This window comes from Varanus komodoensis, unplaced genomic scaffold (genome assembly GCF_004798865.1).
Source record: "Varanus komodoensis strain SLA01 unplaced genomic scaffold, ASM479886v1 scaffold32, whole genome shotgun sequence".
Lineage (NCBI taxonomy): Eukaryota > Metazoa > Chordata > Lepidosauria > Squamata > Varanidae > Varanus > Varanus komodoensis.
The window spans coordinates 21,391,965-21,414,178 of NW_025335798.1; the positions used below are offsets into that span (position 1 = coordinate 21,391,965).

Below are 22,214 nucleotides of genomic sequence, written 5' to 3' on the forward strand. Positions count from 1 at the left end.
CAGACTTGCCATATGTCCTGGAAAAGATTCATAAGAGCCTTGCTCCTTTTGCTCACCTTTCCACCAAAACATACAACTCCAACTGTTCCATGACTTTTATCATGATGGGAAAATGAAGGCTCTTCTTGGGGATTTCCACTATCCCAAAAGGGAGATAACAAAACAAATTCTACTAATCCCCCAAGCTAGATTTCTGCACATTGTCTAAAGAAGGGTGGCAGCAACAGTGACTAGAGCACACTGAATTGCATCAAACAATTCTCATTTCTTAAACACCCCAGAAAACAACAAGCAGTGACAAGAAAATGGCTCCCTAATTCTGCTCCTTCCAGAGAAATTTATAAATCTATACCAGGGCATATATACTGAGATTCAAAATAATCTTTATTCCCTCTGTGTTAAGTATGGTATGCATTTACCATCATGTACCTCTCTGTTTTCTCCCTGAATAATAACTCCGTTCAGGTGTTATTAATAAAATCAATTTTATTTTAAATAAGGATGCTATTCCATAACCTTTGAAGCTCACACATCAGCCTAACTTAGTCCAGCTTTAGCTCATCTGGTCTTTAAATTACTCTTTTCATGTGGTTGGCCCATGAGCCATGCATACTGCCTCTCAATCAGGCCACTGTACACCAGCAGCACAAGAATGATTTGCATGATCTGCATTGTGCTGTTTGAGCTTCAATGATCTCTAAGAACCACGTACGAAAGAAAGTACTGCCAAGTAAAGTAAAGATTTTAGTTGAACCAGATGAGACTATTTTAAGGCCAGCTTCCTATTATAACAACACTACAACTAATTATAAAAGTTTAGTGATAGCCTGTTGAATCTTTTTATAGGGATTCTGAACCAGGGAAGGGCAATTACATTTTAGAAAGCAGGCAACATTTAAAAGGCAAACGTATCACATTTTGGAAAAATGAAACAAACAAAAACCTGATGCATTTAGAATACAGAATCAGACTTCTGTAAACTTTTCTTGCCTCTCTGAGTTTCTAGCATCATGCTGTGCTATCAATGCAATTATTTCATAGGCCATAAATGGGCTCTGATGACATTAGATTCCCTACTTTTATTATACTTAAATTAAGACAAAATTAAAGCAAATTGCTTTGATTGCCTAATTCTTTTTTTTCCTAGGGAAAATGCTCTCTACTTTAATCAAATGTGATCAATAAAAGCTGTTGGACAAGTCATTATTACACAAATGTCATTACAGTGGGCTCAATTAAAATTATAGAACGAGTGAAGGGAGAGAAGTACCAGAACCTACCTAGTTTTTGTGAAAAATAAGAGAGAGATTTATATATTAACCACAATGTTTATTATACAAGTAAATACCATTGGCACTCTGCAAGCGTATATACATTCAGAGCTGGCACTGAAAAATATTCTCCTCAGGCTTTGCAATCTGAAAAAAAAAAAAAAAGGGTGAGCAACTTGGAGTCCTCCACGTTTTTTTTACTTCAGCTCCTATACTTCCTGGCCATCGGCCATGCTGGCAAAGACATACCTAACTCAGTATGAAAAGGAAACTCCCCACACCCCTGCAATCTACTTCATCTGTGTTCAGCTTACTCTGTTAGAGTACTTTCTGCTATGCTGAGGTAGACTATATATTCTGGGCTTCAAGAAAAAACTAAATCTATAAAAATAGTTCTTGAAATCAGTGATCCGGTTTTATAAGACATGTGCATACCAAGTTTCAGCTTTCTATCTATTGTGCATTTTTGCTGGAGATCAGGACTGTCTTGTGTGCCCAAATGTATGCCAAGATTCCATATTATCTGAATATGGCCAGCAACAGCTGCAAAGAAGCGTGTTTGGCTCCAAGTTTCCTACTTAACCTCTAGTGACCTGGATAAAGCTCACTGACATTCAGAAATCAGCAAGCCAAATCCCATGCTAATGCAGTCAAACTACTAAATGGGGAGGGGCCCTGACCTGGCAGTAGAGCACATGCTTTGCGTGTGCAAGGTGATAGGGATGAAAGAGTGATTTGAAACAAGGAAACTGGAAGAGTAAAAATGTAACAAAGAAAATTCCCTAGCTATAGGAAAGAGGGGCTGGGATCAGATAACAGGAGGGAATTTGTCACATAGACCCTTGCTCAATGACCTCATGATTATTAACAAGCACACCCTGCATTGGAAATTAGCTCATTATAATTCACCTGGGAGGGATGAAGTGGGAGGGAAGAACAGGTGGCGCAGAATAGACTTACGGAAAAGATTGTAACCTCCCAGGACCCTGCCCAATGAGGGAAAAGAGAAGAAGTGGCCGAGGACAGGGCATAAAAATGGGATGTGAACATGTGCTTGGTGAGTTGGCAAGGGGAAGGAAACTCTCCACTCCCTTTATTGCAATAAAGTTTCAAAAAAAAAAAAAAAAGAACTCTCCACCTTCTTGGAATATTTTTCTCTTCCAAAGGAAAGGAAAGAGTGTTTCTAACAGAAGGTTGTTGGTTCAATTCCACATAAGGCTTTAAAAAACTCCTACTTGAAACCCAAGAGGACTGCTGACAGTCAGTATCAACAATACTGAGCTTGATAGACCAGTGGTCTTATTCCGGACAAACATGCTTCCTACGCTCCTATGCACTACCTATTAAAATCTGTAAAATCTATACTTGTACAACCTAGCTAAAAAGGCTGTCTTTTTGATCATCCTAGGGTGCAAGCAGTGCTTTTTTTGTAAGAAAAAAGGTGCCGGAACTCATGAAATTATTTACCTTTCGCACGTAGTCAATCATTGTACACACACCCACACACGTCGGTTGTGTAACGAAACATAATGGTCGCCACCCGCAGAAAGCACTCAGCGCGCGACCACACAACCAATCACAAGCCGAGCAGCGCCATCACAACCAGCGCGGACGAAGTACGCATGCATCGGATTCGACACACAAGCAGCCCGCATGCACCCTTTTAATGATTTTGCCACCGACCTGCTACGCTCAACAGGGCGATTCAAATCCACGTGGACCAAACATCAAATTTTCAACAGTTACTTTTAAAACTTGGAAAATCTGTCGAAAAAAGGTGCCGGAACTCTGTTCCAGTGCGTTCTATGACAAAAAAAGCACTGGGTGCAAGACACTGAATAATCTTGACACTGGCTCCTGTAACTAGAAGCCAGATTAAAGCTAGAGATCAGGAAAAAAATCCCAACTGCTAAAGCGGTATGACAATTTCCTAGGGAGGTTTTGGGCTCTCCTGCACTAGAGGCATTCAGGATGCAACTGGACAGCCACCTGTTAGGGATGCTTTAACTTGGTGTCCTGCACTGAGCAGGGGGTTGCACTCAAAGACTGTATTGGCTTCTTGCAGCTCTACTGTTCTACAGTGTTATGAAACAACTCTTGCTACATGTAGCTGCTCAGATCCTTAGGTCATCTTCAGAGACCCTTGTCCACAGAAAGCTAGGCGGGCGGCTGCAAGAGAAATGACTAGGTGGTGGCACTACACGTACGGCACAAACTCCCCGAGAAGAGTCAGCAAGCACGCACTTGAACTGCTGCTTTTTATTGTTCGGCATTCTAATGTACTGTATCTATTCTTTTTAAATATCTGTGTTATATTTTATATGTTAGTTGCTCTATGGCATTTTCATTTTTTAACTATTTGTAATCCTCCCGGAGAATGTTACTGAGCAGATTTGAGATGTAATTAATAAATATGAAAACAAAGTAAAATAAAATAAATCACTTGAGCATGGAATGCCTGGAATGACATGGGTTCCTTCTAACTCTAACCCTAACCCTGGCAAAAGTCAATCCTTCTGAAGCAATAGCTTCTTTTCTGTTTACTTATTGCCCCTCCTAAATCCACTGCCTCACGCAAGTAAAGTGCATGTAACAAAGTTTATACATATTTCCTTGCACACAAGCCAAGCGTTCTCTTGCGCTCTCTCCTTTATCTCTCTCCCTTGACCCCTTCCCTTGAGTTTTTCTTCTCCACAAGGCACACTGGAACCTGTCCTTCCCTTCTCTCCCCACAAGATTTTGTTCTGTGATTTTATGGCACTATTGTTATAAGGTTTAAAATTTTGATTTTGGTGTATTTTATTGTTAATTTATACTTTTTATTGTAAGCCACCCTGAGACCTTTGGATAGTAGGCAGCACAGAAAGGGAAATATGAATAAATAAATAAATAAGATCCCCAGCTTCCTGGTTGGGTAGGTATGTTTGGCATTACTATGGTCTTTTCCAGGATCAAAGAGCAATCTGATTTGGAATGACTAATTGTGTACCAGACATATTAAGCTGATACAGACACAGAGATGTTCTATTTTTGAATTTTATTCACTTTAAATCAACTCTGCACTGGTAGGCTGCTGAAGTGTTCAATGAAGCTAGATCTTATCATCATACTACACAGTCTTGGCAATCGTACTGGATACCGTAATACCCTGATATGACAGGTGCTGTGAGATAGCACCTTTCAAGGACACTTCATTGATGACATTTTTCCTACTCTGTATAAGGGAGAAAGGAGTGATAATCATAATGCGTGATGCTGTGTTTGCACCTCTTTGGAAACCACTTATTCATATCAATTGAAAGCATTCCTCAACACACAGTCATTCCTAAAAGTGGAGAACATCCTCACTGGGCGTTTGGGAGGTCTAAACTACTTTTGAGGCACTGCCAAACTTATCTAAAATATATGTAAAGGGCTGTCATGCCATATAGCCCCTCTGCCCATTCCAGTTAAAAAACTCAGGCAGATCACACTGCTCTTCTCCTGCTGAATGACCTGTTTTCAAGATCTAGGTGGAGGGGGCAAGATTACCTTTACTGGAAAAAATATTTTCCATGCTTGGTTAAGCACTAAAACAATACCTTATATGAGCAGGAGATGGGGAAGAGGCAAAGAGGAACATATTGCATGCTGGATGGAAACCATTCATGCGTGTGCAACTTATTCAGTACCAACGTTTCTCATCCCCAATCCCACCCTATAGTTTTGTTCCTAAAACTGTTTGAAACTGGGAATAGGTAAATAATTGAACAAATGTAGATGTAAGAATCTTTTAAAAACCTCTTATTTTACTTTACAACAGAATTATGTAACATGTTCTAAGCATACACCATGAGAACCACTAGCACAAATCTTGAAGACTTACATAAAGTTCCACTCATCCTGTAATTCAAGCAAACTGTGCTTTAAAGGGTTTTAGTGAGCAATTGCCTTGTGACTAAATAAGAAACAGGAGCCGAGGACATGTGCCAAACAGATAGCTATCGGTTTCCTTGAGCTTAATCTGATTTAAGGTAGTTCTCAAAATAGTTAAAATGGCTGCCACGTCAGAGGGCAGCAAAAAATAAATATAATCCATGACAGGAAATAATTTTTAACAGCATTATGAAAAAATCCCATTTAAAATATATATATATATATATATATATATATATATTTTGGTGGCTTCCTATGATGTACTCCTCAAATTTCTGGTTCTCTGGTTATTGTATATTACCTTCCCTAAGCCAAGGTTAAGGCACACAATAAAAATTATCATTTCCATTCTATAGTTATATGGTTCTAATAAATGTAATGCATAGAAACATGATTGTGTCATTCAATAAAATACATATTCAGAAATAGAAAAGAATTTTGAATAACTGCCACGCCTCCATATATTTGTAATATAAAATGAAATTTAAAACTTTTATGACCAGAATAAGTATATATTTATTGCTTGGATCACATTAGTGCATGTGGTAGAGTGGGGAAAGGGGATCACTAGCTACTCTGAACAACGTTACTGTTATTGTCATTGATCAACAAATTTTAAAACCCCGTGGTATTAAATAAATTATCCCTAAAGGAAGCTTACAGACATCAAATAACACAGTATCCTTGTTCACTAGGTGGTAAATGTGAGGTCAAACGAGGGGCAACTGTTCAAATGGCTCCTTGTTAACCTGGAGAGAAGTAACAAGTGGAATGCCATTTTTAAACATCTTCCATTCAACATCTTTATAAAGTCCTTGAAAGAAAATGTAGAGGGGATGCTCATCATATTTTCAGATAATGCTAAACTGTAAAACATAGCGTAGAAGACAGAAAGGATTCAAGATCATCTTCAAGGGTGGAGTGTTTGGCCAAAACTAATAAAATTAATTTTGAGGGTTAAGTTTTAAGTTTTGCATTTATGTGGAAAAAGTTAGATGCACAAATACGGTAACATCTAGCATGACAATGGTGTGTGTAAAATGGACCGAGAGGTTTCAGCATATTACAAGGACAATGCAATGTGGTGACTAAAGGCACCAATGAATCAACCAAAGCGTAAGTCCACACCACAGGAAGCAATGCTGTCTAATATTTGTTTGGGTCAGACCCCCATCGGGATGCTCAATTCTAAGCATCCTAGTTTAAGAGCACAGGTATCTTTTCAGCACCAGGCACATACTTTTCTTTCCCCAGGTATTTTAGTGACCTGATTCTATATTATTAGGGCTGTTTGATCAATTCCTGTACTAATTATTGTTTTGCATTGCACTGTATTTAATTTTGAAAAATATTTATATTTTATTTTCAACTGCTCTGCGACATTTTAAACTGATTGTAATCTGCCCAGAGAACATTAGCAAAGAAATGTAATAAATGTATAAAATATCTACAACTAGAACTTTTCTGGAAAATGCAGCAAAATGGTTGAGAGGTCTGGATAGCAAGTCTTACAAGGAACAGTTGAATAACAAGGGCATATTTAGATTGGGGGGAAAAAAGGTAATATAATGGCCATCTTCAACCATTTCAAGGACTATCACAAAGCCACTGGATCAGGTAGAAATAACGATATTACTCTGTTTCCTGTGGAGTTCCACTTAATCTATTGCTTGTAGCTTCACTGCTCTGACCACTTGATTGGAATCTCTGTATTACTTTATCTATCCCACGTATCTACAAGCACCGATGAAAATAATACTTCAGCATGTCAGTACTTTTTTGTCCACTCCATGTCCAGAATCGAAGTATTTATTTATTTATTTATTTATTTGGGTATTTTTTACCCCTTCCAATACCCAGTGGGTCTCTGGACGGCTTACAATTCAAATTATTAATTAATATTCCACTATTGGTATTACTATTCCAAGCACTTAATGGCTTGGGCACAGGTTACCTGAAGGATGACTTTTCCCATATACTGCCCAGACCCTAAGACTATCCCCAGTGGCCCTTTTCTGGGAATCCCTGCCAAAGATTGGGATCAGTTGCCGCGATGAAGCAAATCTTTTGTGTGTTGGAAGCCCAATCGTGGAATGCGCCTCCCAGGAAGAATTTTTCCAACACTAGGTGCACGTCTTTTTTCTTGGTCATTTTATCTTTCAATTCATCTTTTATCTTTTAAATGTATTACTATATTTTAAAACAACACACAGCTGCTAGGCTTTATTTTGGCTTTTGGTTTCATTTTACTTCATTTTAAACCTTTAAACAATTATATTATGTTTTATGTTGTATTTTATAGTTTTAATTGTTCTGAATGTCTTATCCTTTAATTACCACCACTATCTTCTAATTCTTAACCTACATGCACAGTAAGTAGTAACTTCAGGTCACAGATGTGAGCTAAAACATACAAGGGAATTTATTTTAAAGTTAAGCATGTTATTTATTTTGTTATTCCACTTATTTATATTTCATAAGTTAAATTTTACTAATATGCCTTACTTGCTTCTTACAGAAAATGCTGATGTTACTGTGTTTCCTTAATTCAGTGTCCTCATTCTAGGCCTGACAGAATAATTCAAATTACTGAATAATTCAAATTATTGAAATTCTTTGGTCAGAATTATATGTTAAAGATATAAGAATCTCTCAGATTCTTCTCTGTTTAGAGTCACAACTCCCTAAGATTGCTATTCTGTACCCAACAAGCAAACTTCTTTCTGGCCAGAGCAGAAGAATCACAGAATTCCCTCAGTTGCCCCCTCTAGACATCTCTCATCTGTCAGCCTTCAGCTGGCAATCTTGCCAAAAGCTTCCCTGTAGAACTGCTTCAGATATCTTCCTTTCCCAGCAGATCTTCACAACTTCTGCTCCTCTTCTTTTTTGATATTTTATTTTATTGTGCAATACAAAAACATCAGAACAGCATTAGAGCAGAAAAAAGATTAAAAAATTACAGTATTTGAATAAAAATTTTAAAGATCCATAGTAATAGTTGCATCTCTCTCTTTACACACACAGCAGAAAACATACTAGCATGATCAAAAATGTCTATGCAGATACTTCAACAAAAGCTACTCAAATATCCATATATTTATTCATTTGTAGATTATACCTAAAGGCCATCCATTCAAAAATAAAGTTTCATTAAGTCCTATACCCATGGTATTATTGCGGGTGGCATTTTATCCTTGCAATATCAGCCTTTTAGCTGTCAAAAGAGTGCATAAAATGAATTTATGTTGAACTTGCGTTCAATTTCAAGAGACAGGTAGGTAATTCAAAGGAATGTGTGTATCCTTGAATAGTAGAGAATATTCCATGACAAGATTTACTTAATTACCTTCTTTCAAAAGGTAGCTGACATTGGACGTTGCAAAGCGAATGAAGAAGAGAGACATTAGTAGCATTACACCTTAACCACAGGTTGAATTAATTAATCCCTTATCAGAATCACATTGTAGAACCTGGTATGCTTAAAACATCATTTTTTGCTGAATTAAAAATAGCCCAAGATCATGACCCCTGTGAAATAGATGATAATGAATCAGTCTGTTGATTGGACAAGAAGGAATGCTTCAATTCATTATTCCATTCTTGGCTGAGACCCTGTGTATCATATTTATTCAGCAATAATATTTAAAAACTGGAATCGTAGGCCAATGTAACTGTTCAGCAGCTCTGAATCTGTAAACGCAGCAGGATCAAACCTGGATTCCAGCAAATGTTTTAATTGTATATATTGCCATGTAGCCATAGCTGACAATTTATATTTAACAAACAAAACAGAACTCTAAAAAAAGTTCTTCAGGATCAACAAGCTGATCAACCTGTCTGTTCAAGTCTGCCAGACAACTGTTTTCTTTCCAATTTTAAAATCTGAATTTCCACAGAAACTTAAATTTGTATTTGAAATTATCAATTGCAGTTGAATTGAAAATGCACACCACAGCTCTCTAATTCATACACCAGTATATAAGCTTCTGGAAATACTTCCTAGACAAAGGAATACCACATAAAACAAACAATGTGAGCCATTACATTCATGTTAAGTATATTTAGCCAATCCTATAGACTTAACTTTATCGATGCCCATCTACCAATATTCCTTAACATTTCATTGATCAACTTACTCAAATTTAACAATAATTTGTGCTGTAACTCTTGGGACAAGCAATACACTCAGTACAAAATCTAAACTGCCAGTTACTGAATACTCTGTGAGGTATATTATCTCCAAAAGACAAGAGCTCCAGTTTTGACCAGATAAATGTCCAAAACTGCAACAGATGAGTAGAGCTGCAAAACAGACAATAGAAGATTATCAGCATAGAGAACATGTCTATATGTTAATGCAGTATGCAAAATCCATGAAGCTGCTCTTTGTCTCTTCAGTCTATCCAGTTATGTTCTGCTACTGCAGCTGCTTCACCTCTTCCAAGCTGTTCTCTGCCTGAATGTTTGGACCCAGGACAGCACTGGACTGACCTTCAGCCAGAACCTCTCACCAATTCATTTTACCACCTACCTAACTGTACTTCCACTGGTTAGTACAAGAGAAATAAACAGATTACCCACCACAGCCTACCATTTTATTCTACTGGCCAGTATAAAAACAACTAGACGTGACTGTAAGGCAACTAAGACCCAAGTCATAAGTAACTGCTCTCCTAAGTCTTGGAAGTGGCCAGCTGTGGGTCTTACCTAAAATGAGAGCCAGGGTTAGAGTGCTAGAACTCAGGAGAGGTAGGTTCCAGTCCCCGCTAAGCAATGAAGCATGATTTGCAGCCAGCCACTGACACTCAGCCTAACCCATTTCGCTGAAACATTGGGAAGAATATTCTGACAGTACAAACTGCTTGGCAGAGGAACAGCCTGCCTCAGAAAGTTGGATGGGTTCTGCTTCTTTATAGGCTTTTAAGGGAAGGTTGGGCAATCACCTCTTAAGTGATGCTGAAGCAGTGGATTTCCTTGCACTGTCACAGGAGGTTAAACCCACTGGCTTTTGAGGTTCTCCACAACCTGAAGCTTTTTGATGACATTTAGACATTGCAGCAGTCCTTTAGATGCCATCAAGGTACAATGCATTCTGCTGTTGTTTCAGGAGCACTACTGCAGCAGCAGAGGAGAAAGAAGGATCTCTTTTCAGTGTAGCATAGCAACTCCTGAAACACCCAATGCTGCCACTATATTTAAGAAACATAAACTGCCATTTCAGTTTCAAGTTGACCAAGTTGATTTTTTCTTCAAAAGGTACTCAATACATTTATGTACCTCAAGAAAGGCGTTCCCCTCCCTTTGGAAGTAAAATATGTCTCCAAAGTATCTGTATTCTTTTGCTAACCAGAGTACAACAGCCTATTATAATAAGTCACTATTCCTAAAATCTATTTTAAATGTCACAAGCACAGAAAAATACCATCAATCAAATGAGCTATCTTCGTCTTTAAAATGTTCAACATTTGTCTAGTATATAATTGCGATTCAATATTTTTCTGAAGTAAACTTGTAAGATCTGACCATCAATATGCTGGTTTATTCCTAGGTCATGTGGCATCTTCTCTGATCTTTTATTTTCCCCATAGGCAAAGAGCACAGAGAGTAACTTCACTAACAATGTAAACACTATGAAGCATTATTCTAATACTCTTTCAGTCTAATTTTAAACATATGACATTTGTGAGATTCCAATGGTGTACTATACGACATATACATATTGTATTGGCAAACTAAGAAAGTAGAGAGCAGGCACTTATTATCTTTGCCTCAGTAAATAATAAAAATCTGTAATACAGATATGCCAATAGATTAGATGTTTTGCTTGTACGACTATATGAAAATTCAAGATAGTCCTACAGCAATTACGGACCAGAAAGAAGGGGAGGGAAGGTTTCAAGCAAGTCACTACAGCTATAATAATTTCTGTGCCTGGTTTTTGTGGTTAGAAGACAATATTGGTCACAGAGACAATTTCATTCCAAGACTCTTCCATACAAATATAATGTTCATCTTATATTAATACATGATGAATGATGTTGAATGCTGTTTCTGTGCTTATGCAATTGACATAGCACTAGCATAAGCAACCTCTAGCAGTAAATCAATAGTGCGGGGTGGCACAATGGGCTTTCCAAGGAAAGCTGTTGTACCATCTTACCCCATCCCAGTTGCACTAGAGGTCACTTATGCGAGTAGCACTATGCTAACTGTGTAAAAGCATACTGCCCAATGATTTCAAATAACGAGAAATATAGAAGTTTAGTCAGCATTTTCGAAAAGGCATGTTAACATATTACACCATCATGATTAAATTTAAAATGTAATACTTAAGGCTGTGGCAAAGTGGGAAGAGGTGGAATTTTGTCAACCCTCCCCCCCCCAAAAAAACCCCTCTTGCCATTCTTCTCCAACAAGACATTTCTAAAAGTTCATTATGTCTTGCACACCACAAAGACCCACTCTATTACCCAATTTTATTCACTTATAGGATCTATACTAAAAATATAACCTTTAATTCATAGACTTAAGTTGTGTAACTAAACAGTTTTTCTTGATAGAGAATTTTAATAAACGCAAAGGACCCTACTTCTGAGCAGCACCTTTGTATAGGCAGCCCTATATATCCTCATCATTTTCACAATGTATTCCAAATGCCTATAACAATAACAACAACAACATTCAAAATCTCGCAATATTGCTCATCTCCCCTGTATTATACAAAAATTTTGTTTAAATTGAAATACAATGCATGTTATCATTCCCTACAATATGAATAACACAGAGATTGGTAGGATGGAAAATGATTTATCAATGATTACATAATCTGTCATCCAAGATGGTATCTATGGTGGTGCTGTTGTTTTTACTGGAGTAATGATCTAGAAGGCTAAGAGTCTTTAGAATTTGGATTCTGGTAACAGAGGCAGTCATCAAGAGATCAGCAGCCTTCCCTAACCCTGCTACTTACGTAAACCTGAGTATACATGGTAACTTGCTTAGCACAATGAAATTTCTTTTGGCAGACAAGTGTACAAGTTCCCTTCCTGCTCTTCCCCAGGGCAATTCCTCATTCTCATAGAACACAGCCAGCCTTGATTCTTCACCTCCATGAGCCAGATGGGAGAATATAGCCTGAGGCTTCACTATTATAAGTGGACAACTCAATAGAGACATCAAAATGCACAGTTGTGACCAAATCAATCACATGAAATGAGGATTTTTGCAAAATGGTCGGGATATAAAATAGTGAGAAAAATATGTATAAACACAAGCAAGAAACTATTCAGAAATGGAAAAACAAACTGAGTATATATATGCCTTGCTATGTTTTCCAAAAACTATTTATTTATTTATTTAAAACTTTTATGCTGTCCTTTATGTATAACATCTCAGGATGGCTTACAACATTAAAATCAGAATCCAATAAAACAATCAATATCACAATATAATAAAACAATATATAATAAATATATAAAAATAAAACATAATTAAATAATAATGGTGCTGTATTACATGTATGATGAACAGTATATAATATAATTATGAGAATAAAAGCCCAGACATTATTTTTACATTCCATATATATTAAAATGAATAATTCCTCTTGAAGTCTTTTGAATTACATGCAAGATGTTATTAAATCAATGGAACTCATTGCCAGTGGATGCTGGACAAAAATCAATACATCCTACAAAGTTCAGAAGTCACATTTCATTATGCACCTCTTATCACCATTTCAGCCATTTTTAGTGAGGCAGGTGTGACTGCCTTTGTTCTTTAATCTTGTTTCTATGGTCAGCACAATTACACAGAGCAAAACTGCACTAGAATGCAAGCTTGTTCAAATGACTAAAATTAGCATGTAGATGAGAAGATCAGGTCTATGGTCCTTCCACAGGTCTAAAACACCATCACACTTTAAAAAGTAATGGACCACAGCCAGAACAAATTGCTTGAGGTTCATAGCCTCAATCCAAGACACTGCCTAAATGGACAACTCCAGTCTTACTGCATACCTTGAAGGTAAAAAGTGAGGCTGCATGCAACAGGGGGTGGGGTGGTAGCGCTCAACAATGTTCAAAAAGAAATTATAAGCATGCCTACAAGACTACATATAGTTACTTTTACTTGGCCAGCTGAAGAAGTTGTTTGAGGCTTGAAATACACCCAACAACTGAACGGGTAAATTAAACCTTTACCCCTTTCAGGGCTGCCATATTGTGGAAACTGGATCAATGTAACTGGTCCAAGGTGAACTTCTTGTCTGAGTGGGACATGAACCTGGGTTTTCCCAGTTCTGGTCCACCATGCTAACCATTACACCATGGAAAACTGATTTTCACTTACACCTTGAATAAAGACATACCTCTCCAGAAAGAACTATAAATGTAAGCATTCAAATTGAAAATTTAGATATCTCTATGGGGCCTCTCTGAGAGAATATTGGCTTATAAATTCTTTTCTACATGCATGTACAAGAGCACATGCTAGAAATGAATTTGGTCATGCACTGTGTGTTACAGTGCAAGTACTGTACTTTAAAAGTACTCTTCCCAAAGAGAGAGCTACACGGGGGGGGGGGGGGGGGCACACAAAGTTTCCCCATTGGTGCTTTGAGACCTGAAAACGATTTCAGAGGGATGGGGTCCCTTTCTCCCTATCCCATGATGTTGAACATCATGGCTAACCAACTCCAAGACTCCAAACTCAGTGCACTCTCCTTGAGGCAAATATTCAAGCTTTAAAACCATGTACATATCATCTTTTTCTGTGCATGTTTAAGGAGATGCATTTAACTCCACTCAAGATCAGGACAAAAAGCTGCCTCAATACTCAAAACATCATAAGACCGATGAGCTAATAAAGAAGTAATCTTTCAAGTCCTAGAAACATATTATTGATCTCCAGACCTGAACTCTGAAGATGCTCTTGATCCGGAAAATTCAGTCAGGGAGGCCTCAAAAAAAGAGGAACTGTGGTAATAATGTGTGACTTCAACTACACATTGACAATAAATTCTTGTTCCAAAGACTCTAAATATCTGTAGGTGCTAAATCATTCTGCCTTAGAACAGTTGGCTATGAAACTAACCAGAGGAAAAGCAACCCTAAATTTAACCCTAGGTAGAGTTGCCCATAACCTAGCATGAGATGTAAATCTAGTTGAACCAACTGGAAACATTGTCTATGGTGCTTTCAGATATAATATACAGTTTGGTGGAAGATTGACAAATAAGTCCAACACTATCCCATTTGATTTCAATAGAAGAAACCTCTTTGAAATGAGGGAACTGGTAAGAAGGAGGTTGAAAGGGCGAGTCAAGAGCACAGCTCTTCTTATGTTCTACCATTATAGAAATAATTCTCAAGAACTTCACAAAAATGTGTGTGTGGGATCATACACATATGCATAAACATTCATGCATGATATGGAGATATAAAATGAGTCAAATGTTGCAGTAGAACTTAAAAAGAAAATGGAAAGGAGAGGAGAGGAGAGGAGGAACATAACACATCACATTTAATAATGCCCTCAGCTGTTTACATGAATAAAAGTTTTTTTTTCTAACAGATTCCAGCCATTAAAGGCCTAAAGGATAACTATCTGAAATATATTTACCCTTAAATGTTGACAACTGTATTGTAAAAGAGAAACAGTATGCTTATTAGGCTTTTACATAAAGAAAAAGCTATTATTTTAACTGATGGAATTATATGTGAAAAAATCCTGATGGATGCAAAAGCCACCAATATACTAAGACAGCGCTGAGGTGTGCAGTCAGAACATGGATTATTTTGTTGAAATATTTAACATGATACTAAGACCTAAGTCAAATTTTATGGAGCCCACATCTGGTTTACTTGTTCTTAAAAATATAGAGTAGGTAAGAGATAAAATAATATATAAAACAGGAAAGAACGGCTTTCCGACTATTTGGTTTTTTCAGTGGTTTTATTCCCAAACTATCTGTCAAGACTGTGTTACTTATGTGTGTGACAGTACTTGCCCCCAAATTTGCAAGTCTAAGACCTTCGGTATCTTATAAAAATAAAGTGAAATTAAGATAAATGACAAAGTTCAGTTTCTCTCCACTCCCCGCTTCCCTGACACACCGTCAACTCAATCGATCTCTGCAGTACATCTTGATAGCTCCATCTAGTCCAGCAGGGTCAGTAGTAGGCATGGCCGAAGCCTAAAATGGTGTGCCTACTGTATTCTCTCACATCCCATCCAAGCACACACTATCCACCAGTGTCGGGGACTCAAGTCAAGCAACTCACTCCCAAGTCAGGCTGGACTTGACTTGGGAGCACTGAGAGAATGACTTGCCTTGAAATTTCTGCATTTTTCATGGCAGAGGGCTTACGCTGTGGCAGGATATCCAGGCAGAGGCGGTGGTAGAGAGAGAATTTCAAGGGACAGGATAGGGAGGAAGGGCTTGGGACAAGGGGAGGGCAAGGCTTAAGCTATTCTTTTGGGCATGGGATGCAGTGGGAAGGAGGAACAAGGGAGTGGGGGCAGGGAGATATAGGGGAAGGGCTTCAGCCCTTTTAGTGAATTTTGCTCTCCTTGGCAGTAAACACAACAGTGCTTCTCCTGCCTGCTGCTTCTGCTCTATTCCCACAAGTTTTCAGGAACAAACAAAAACAACTTGAATAAATCACTGGTGGGGGGTTGCATCCAAAAGTGGGGGTGTACTGTACATCCCGCTAAGCCAGTTCAAGTGCAGATGAAAACATTGGAGAGTTACAACTCTTCCACCCACCTCCGCACACACCACCACCACCTCCCTTTTTTCTATTAAAGTTGGCTCTTGTGGCTTGAGAAGAGACTTGAGACTCGACTCAACTTGGACTTGAAAGTAAACACTTGAGACTTGACTCGAGATTTGGGGTAAAGGACTTGAACACATCACTGCTATCCACCTCATTCCCATACACATGGACACAGGCACACACAGACAGCCAGCATGGTTGACATCCCAACCCTCCTTCAGTTGATCCATACAGATCAGCAGCAGTTTTTCTCCTTTCGGATTAGGAGGAGAAGTGCTCTTATGGTCTTCCCTATTCTGGACTGAGGTCTTGGTTCTCACTGTACAGCAGCAAAAAGCCCTACATCATGGATAAAACTCCTATTTCCAATCAGTGGTTGATGGTTAATAAATGTTTCTACTTCCACCTGGCCTGGAAAATGCTATCATGGCAGATAGGGGAACTCCTGCCTGCAGGGGTTCTCTGTGTCTTATCTATAAGGCTGCCAATGTTGTACATGATTTTTAAAACATTTATGTCACTCTCATAAGACCCATTATGAGAGTGACATGCTAAAAATGGGAAGAAAAATGATTGGAGAGCAAAAAACCACACAGACCTTAAGAGACAGCCAAAACAACAAAATGTCAGTAATGATGGAGCCAAGAGGACCTCTGTCAGAATGATGTTACACAATCCATGGTGTGTAGGCCACAAGTGCAAAAACTGACCTTGTGTGCTCATCTGCCACACTTCAGGATCTCCAAAGTCTCCTAGGATGTTATGCAAAAGAGATGTACAGATGGGTATCATCAGCATATTATTCCTCAACCCAAACCCCAGTTTTCAGGGCTAATTCTAACTCTAATAGGTTGCACATCCCTGCAGAAGTTTGGCAGATGTAAGTCTAAACCTTATCAGGCACTGATATATCCATGACCAAAGAACTAATAGCAGCATAGACTCAGAGGACTCAGCATGGATGTCAGAGTTCCCCTGCACATTAAGCCAAGAGATCGTGAATTCTATCACCAAGGTCATTGCCACAAACTTAGGCCAGGAGAATATTAACCAGTGGGGTGGGTATACCTGCATAATTCTTATCTTGTATTGATAACCTAATACAAGAGAGAGCAGTGATCTATTAGGACTAGTCCAGCTGTGTGACATCTCTGCATAGTAATAGTGTAGCACAAGCCACTTTCTAGATATCAAAGCATTTCTAAAATCAAGATACGAATTAATTAATTCAAATCATTATCAGATAATCAGAGAGTAAAGTTTGCCCCTGGAAAATAGAAAAATAATCTTAATCTCTGTTACCTGAAAATTATTCAGGAAAACATGAATATGATCTTAGGAATTTACTTTGCTTTCAACAGCTTTGCCTCTGATAAAAATATTAGCAGATGGTAGCTTTCCACTTAAAAAGTGACAACTTTTCCTTACATTTTTGTTCCCATCTAACCTCCCTACACATTTCCCCTTAAAACTTTGCATTTATTCAGTGTGCTGCCCCTGCTTTTTCTTCTTTATTATTCTTATCTATTATTAAGGCAATATAACTTTCAAAACATTAAAGAATGGAACTTTCAATAATCTAAATTAAATGGGGGAAATGACTAGTTCTGCACAGAATTCAGGGCAATTCAAGGTATCTATCAAATAAAATGCCTTATCACAATATATCGCCAGCATCAGAAGCAGAAGGATCCTTACAATGGTGTTCCTGTAAGCTGGTTGTCAGTATGCTCATGCCAAGAAACAAAGAGTATTTTACCACTCCTGGATTTCTGATAAGTTGCAGAGATCTATTAAGAACCCATTGCCATCTGGCAGGAAAATACAGACATCTGATTGTTATGTAATAAGAAGTAGCAATGTAATGAAAGAATCCAGAAATCAAAAAAGATATCAGGATAATCCAGGAAGAAGCATACCAGAATGAAAGATCTGTTCCAAGGTGGAGCATCAGTACGATTCTACCTATTTGATACTACATTTCTCTTGTGGCCTCTGCAAATAGCAAACACTGTATTGGAACAGAATCACACCAGCAACACTGGAATGCAGCAATCACATCAATCCCAGAACCAAAGTTCCTGGAAAGATTATCAACTTGATAAGGAGCTATACAAGTATAATGCAATAAATCACCACTTGATAAATCATGTCCCATATTCACCCAAAATGCTGGGCTTAAATTCTGATGCATTATCTAAATATAACTTCCCCAGGTCTGATTTATTCTCATAATCAGTCCTGGATAGAGAAATATTAATTAACAGCAATTCCTTATTAGTTATTAGAACACTATTCACTGACTCATATTAGCATCAATATTAAATTAAATAACACAGATATGACTGCATACTGATAAGAACCTTCTCTGAACATAATGATACTATGAACCATGTTAAAAGGTGTGTGTATATATATATGACTAGCTGATTAGCAAAAACAAAAACAAATTTCTGGTCATCAAACAACTGCCAGAACTGCTAGTCAGAGCTCTTGTGGATTTATAGTCATTGTTGATGCATAAAGGTTTTGCTGATTATTTCAAAAACCTGTCCTAATAAGAAAATGAAAGCTTTGTGGTTTTTGTTTTTCAAACTCCAGCATATTTGCTTCTTCCATTTTAGGTTTTTAAAGAATCTGGGGAATTGTTTGCTTTTCTTTAAATACATTATATGTGCCTCAATTTATACATGCAGACACACAGACACGGACACACACACACACACACACACACATTTACATTGCTACCACAAAAGGATAATGAAAATGTGCATTGTGATTCAGTATTTCTACATTTATGATTTTAATTATTATAGTTTATCCTCTTAAAGTGTCTTGTATTTATTTTATTTCTATATTATTCATAGGTTCAGCTAATTTTCACATAATCAAGACACACAGCTGTACATTAAAAGAAACTACAGCATCTATTTATCTAACACATAACACTACTCCTTCTGTTTTCAAAAACATGTGTGTCATTTCTCATGGTTCACTCATTCATTGACACCCAGATAAGGTTTAGGAGTTTAGTTCAGGAAATCTGGATGATGCATTTTGTGCATTACAGTTTCAACCATCTGAAAAGCCTACATTCTGCTGACAAATTATTAACTAATTAATCTCAGTAAGTCTTAATTGCCAAGGTGGAATTCTCCAATAGCTTTGATGGCAAAAGATGCTGCTATTTCCTCCACTCCCTGAACTCTGACAAAATCAAAGAAGGAAAATCTAGCAAAGTGACTTTTCTGCTAGCTTCATTTCTACTCCGTGGTGAGAAATATCAGGAGGATAGTGAAAGTAATGCAAAATAAAATCCAAAGAAAAACCCTTCAAGCTCTGCAAGCAGGAAAAAAAAATCTTACTAGTCACCACCACCTCAAAATGACATTCTACTCTATGTGTAAGGCCAGAGTTCCTCTTATGAGTGAAAAGAACTCCACACAGAAGTAAAGCTCTGCCCTTCATGTCACAGCCATCTCTGTCCCCCACGTCCATGCATTAGCCATGGACACCTGAGCAGGGGAGTCTTTACATGCAGGTTTCCTCATGACTGGAACCTCAGGCAGGTAAGACGCTCCCTTTTTGAGACATCCACACTCAACACATGGATGTGGGTGGACTGAGCAAGGCTGTCCTATCATCAAGGAGTAGCAGAGCCCTGCTTTCTCTTCATCTTCTTTCATGGGGCCCTTTTCATGCACCTAAAACATCAACAGTAACATTGTGATCTAGGAAACCATTCACCCCATACACAAACACAGAGAGACACACTCACACATATGTCCAAGAACAGAAGATGACCACAAATATTTCACATCCATGTAAATATTTTACTGACTGACTGAATTGGCATTTAAAATATTGCAAGTACAATATTTTTGCAAAGTCAAGATATGTAATTCATGTACCTCCAAGATCATTTCCACACTTTCCTCTGTGGGGAAACTACACACTGAAAAATTTGCACAGAATGTGGACATCTTCCATTCAAAATAAATATCTCTCTATCCAACTGCTACCAATTCCTTGACATTTTCAATACAATATTCATTTTTTATAATCAGCATTATCACTATAGTGTGATCCAGCAAAGGTAGTTTTGGAAGACCCATTGATTTCAGGAAAATGATAAGCAGATGGTTAACTTTTCTACTGAAATCATTGTGACTCCAAGTCTTTAACTTCAGTTGGAATATCACCACCACATTCTTACTTGTATTAAAACTTACACCTATAAGAAACTTCTGAATTATTTTCTCTGTAACCAAATGCCAATAGCAAAGGCAGTGCTGCCACCTCTTCATTAGCTGTATTGGTTAAGTGTAGATTTATTTGCTATTTGTGAAGGTTATATTGCACATAAGAACATGACAGATTGCAAGTTTGCTAACTTCAACTTAGTTTTTAAGCTTCCAGTATTTTCCTCTTAAAATGTAGGTTATTTGACAAACTGGAATTAAGTTATCTTAGGTCAATGTAACTGTATGTTAAACTAATGAGGTGCATGCCTATGAGTTATGTCTGATTAGCTTAATACAACAAGCACTGGACAGCTTGGGCTGCTGACCTTGGAGGAGCTGAGATAACATTGCAATGCGTTGGCGGATGTAGTTGTGATGTAGAAAAAAAATTACATAATAGTTTGTCATACATACTCCTACAAAATAAGATTGTTTCAAAGTCAAGCAATATAAAACTCACATTCAGCCACCTCAGGAATAGATGTGTAAGCATATGTGTGTGTTTTAAGAGTTTTTCTAGATTGGTAGCATATATGAAATTAGAAGAGGCAGAGGAGGACCAAAGAATCTTTAAACTTATTTTGAGAAGTTTTCATTTTAAATGTTGAAATTTTCTTATTCTATATTAATATGAAATGCGTGGCATAAAATGCAAGCTGGCAGAGTATTAAACTTGGCATGGATTCACTTAACTACTTCAGTCCATGGAACCAATTCCCTCGGCCAACAGATCTATCGGAAACTTAAAGTTGGACTGTCCATAAGCCACTGAACAATCTTCCTCTTATTTCAAGAAGAAACAAAAATATGAAAAATACCAGTCCACCCCAGACGTCAGCTATTTCCAAATTTCTCCTTATTTGTAACTTTAAAAAAACAGATAAATATAAGACTGAAAACTGTTATTATTTGTTAGCTCATTCAGTGACTGTGGTCTCAATTAACTATGTCTTTTTTCAAATGTGTTAAATAATATCATATACTGCCTGTGAAAAAGGCCAGCATTATGTTGCAGAGCCAGTTTTGGATATAAACTAGAAAGAACTAGTCAACAAGCAGCTCTTATGCAAGTAATTCTTTCTTAGCCCAATGCACCTCATAGGATTGCAGGGAAATAAAATTGAGCCACCACCGGAGCAGCACTACGTTTCTTAAGAGCAAAAGAGGAATACAAATGTGATAAATTTTCAAAACACATCAATACAATCCTGCATAATTCATTCCCACAACCAGTTCTAAGGTCACCTCATACTTTTCTCAGTCATTTACATGCATTGGGTGAAATGCAGTACTGCCCATCAGATTTTTTCCTTCCTCAAAGTTCTTCCAGAGGGTTGGGGAGTCCTACAAAACTTTCAACTTCGTCTTACCAGATTGCAGTGGGAAACTGAAATCAGGAATCTTGCACAGGTAGCACAAGATTCCTCTGCCTGGTTTTGTGCAATTCCCCATTTCACCCAATGCCTCTAAAACACAGTATAAATGGTTAATATGCTTCCGTAACCTTCTTTTGGGAAGTAGCAGGGTGCAGGGAGCTTCAGGAAGCAGAACAACAGCAGCAAAATTAACAGGAGTGGAGTTTCAGTCACACAATTACACCCATTACCTTTGGTCTGAAATTCACTTCACACTAAACATTCCAGAAATGACCTTTACACTGGATGTACAAGTATTTAGAGAAAGTTAACCTCATATAGTAAAACCCAACTCTTTTCATTGTGGCTTGATTAACCACTATTCTTATTCCTTTAAAGATATGGGAATCCAGTCAGAATCTGTCCCTAATTGCTACTAGAGGTTGCTTGGTTGCTGCCTTACCATCTTAAACTGTAAAGTGTTGAGGAAAGAGTAAAGTTGTGCTTAGAAACATGCCATCAACAGGCAAGCCAGCAGTCATTCCTTTCACGGAGACAAAAGACCCTATACATGCAACAGATGCATTAAGACAATTGGCCCTGGGACAGAAGCTCCAGTAACATGCATGCAACTGCAACCTTGCAAGAATT

General features: G+C 37.7%; 1 protein-coding gene across 13 annotated transcripts in view; it reads right to left on the reverse strand.

Annotated features, from left to right (window-relative positions):
* Nucleotides 1-22,214, reverse strand: part of GTDC1 (glycosyltransferase like domain containing 1) — a 234,639-nt gene that overhangs the window by 139,914 nt on the left and 72,511 nt on the right. Inside the window, exon 2 of one of the 13 annotated variants that reach the window (XM_044437996.1) lies at nt 1,349-1,418. The exons of 11 other annotated variants lie outside the window; for them this stretch is intronic. The gene's annotated coding sequence lies outside the window, so the exon portion shown is untranslated. Of the gene's footprint in view, nt 1-1,280; nt 1,419-22,214 lie in introns of all 13 variants that reach the window. One more of the 13 variants, XM_044437997.1, reaches the window with a different exon arrangement.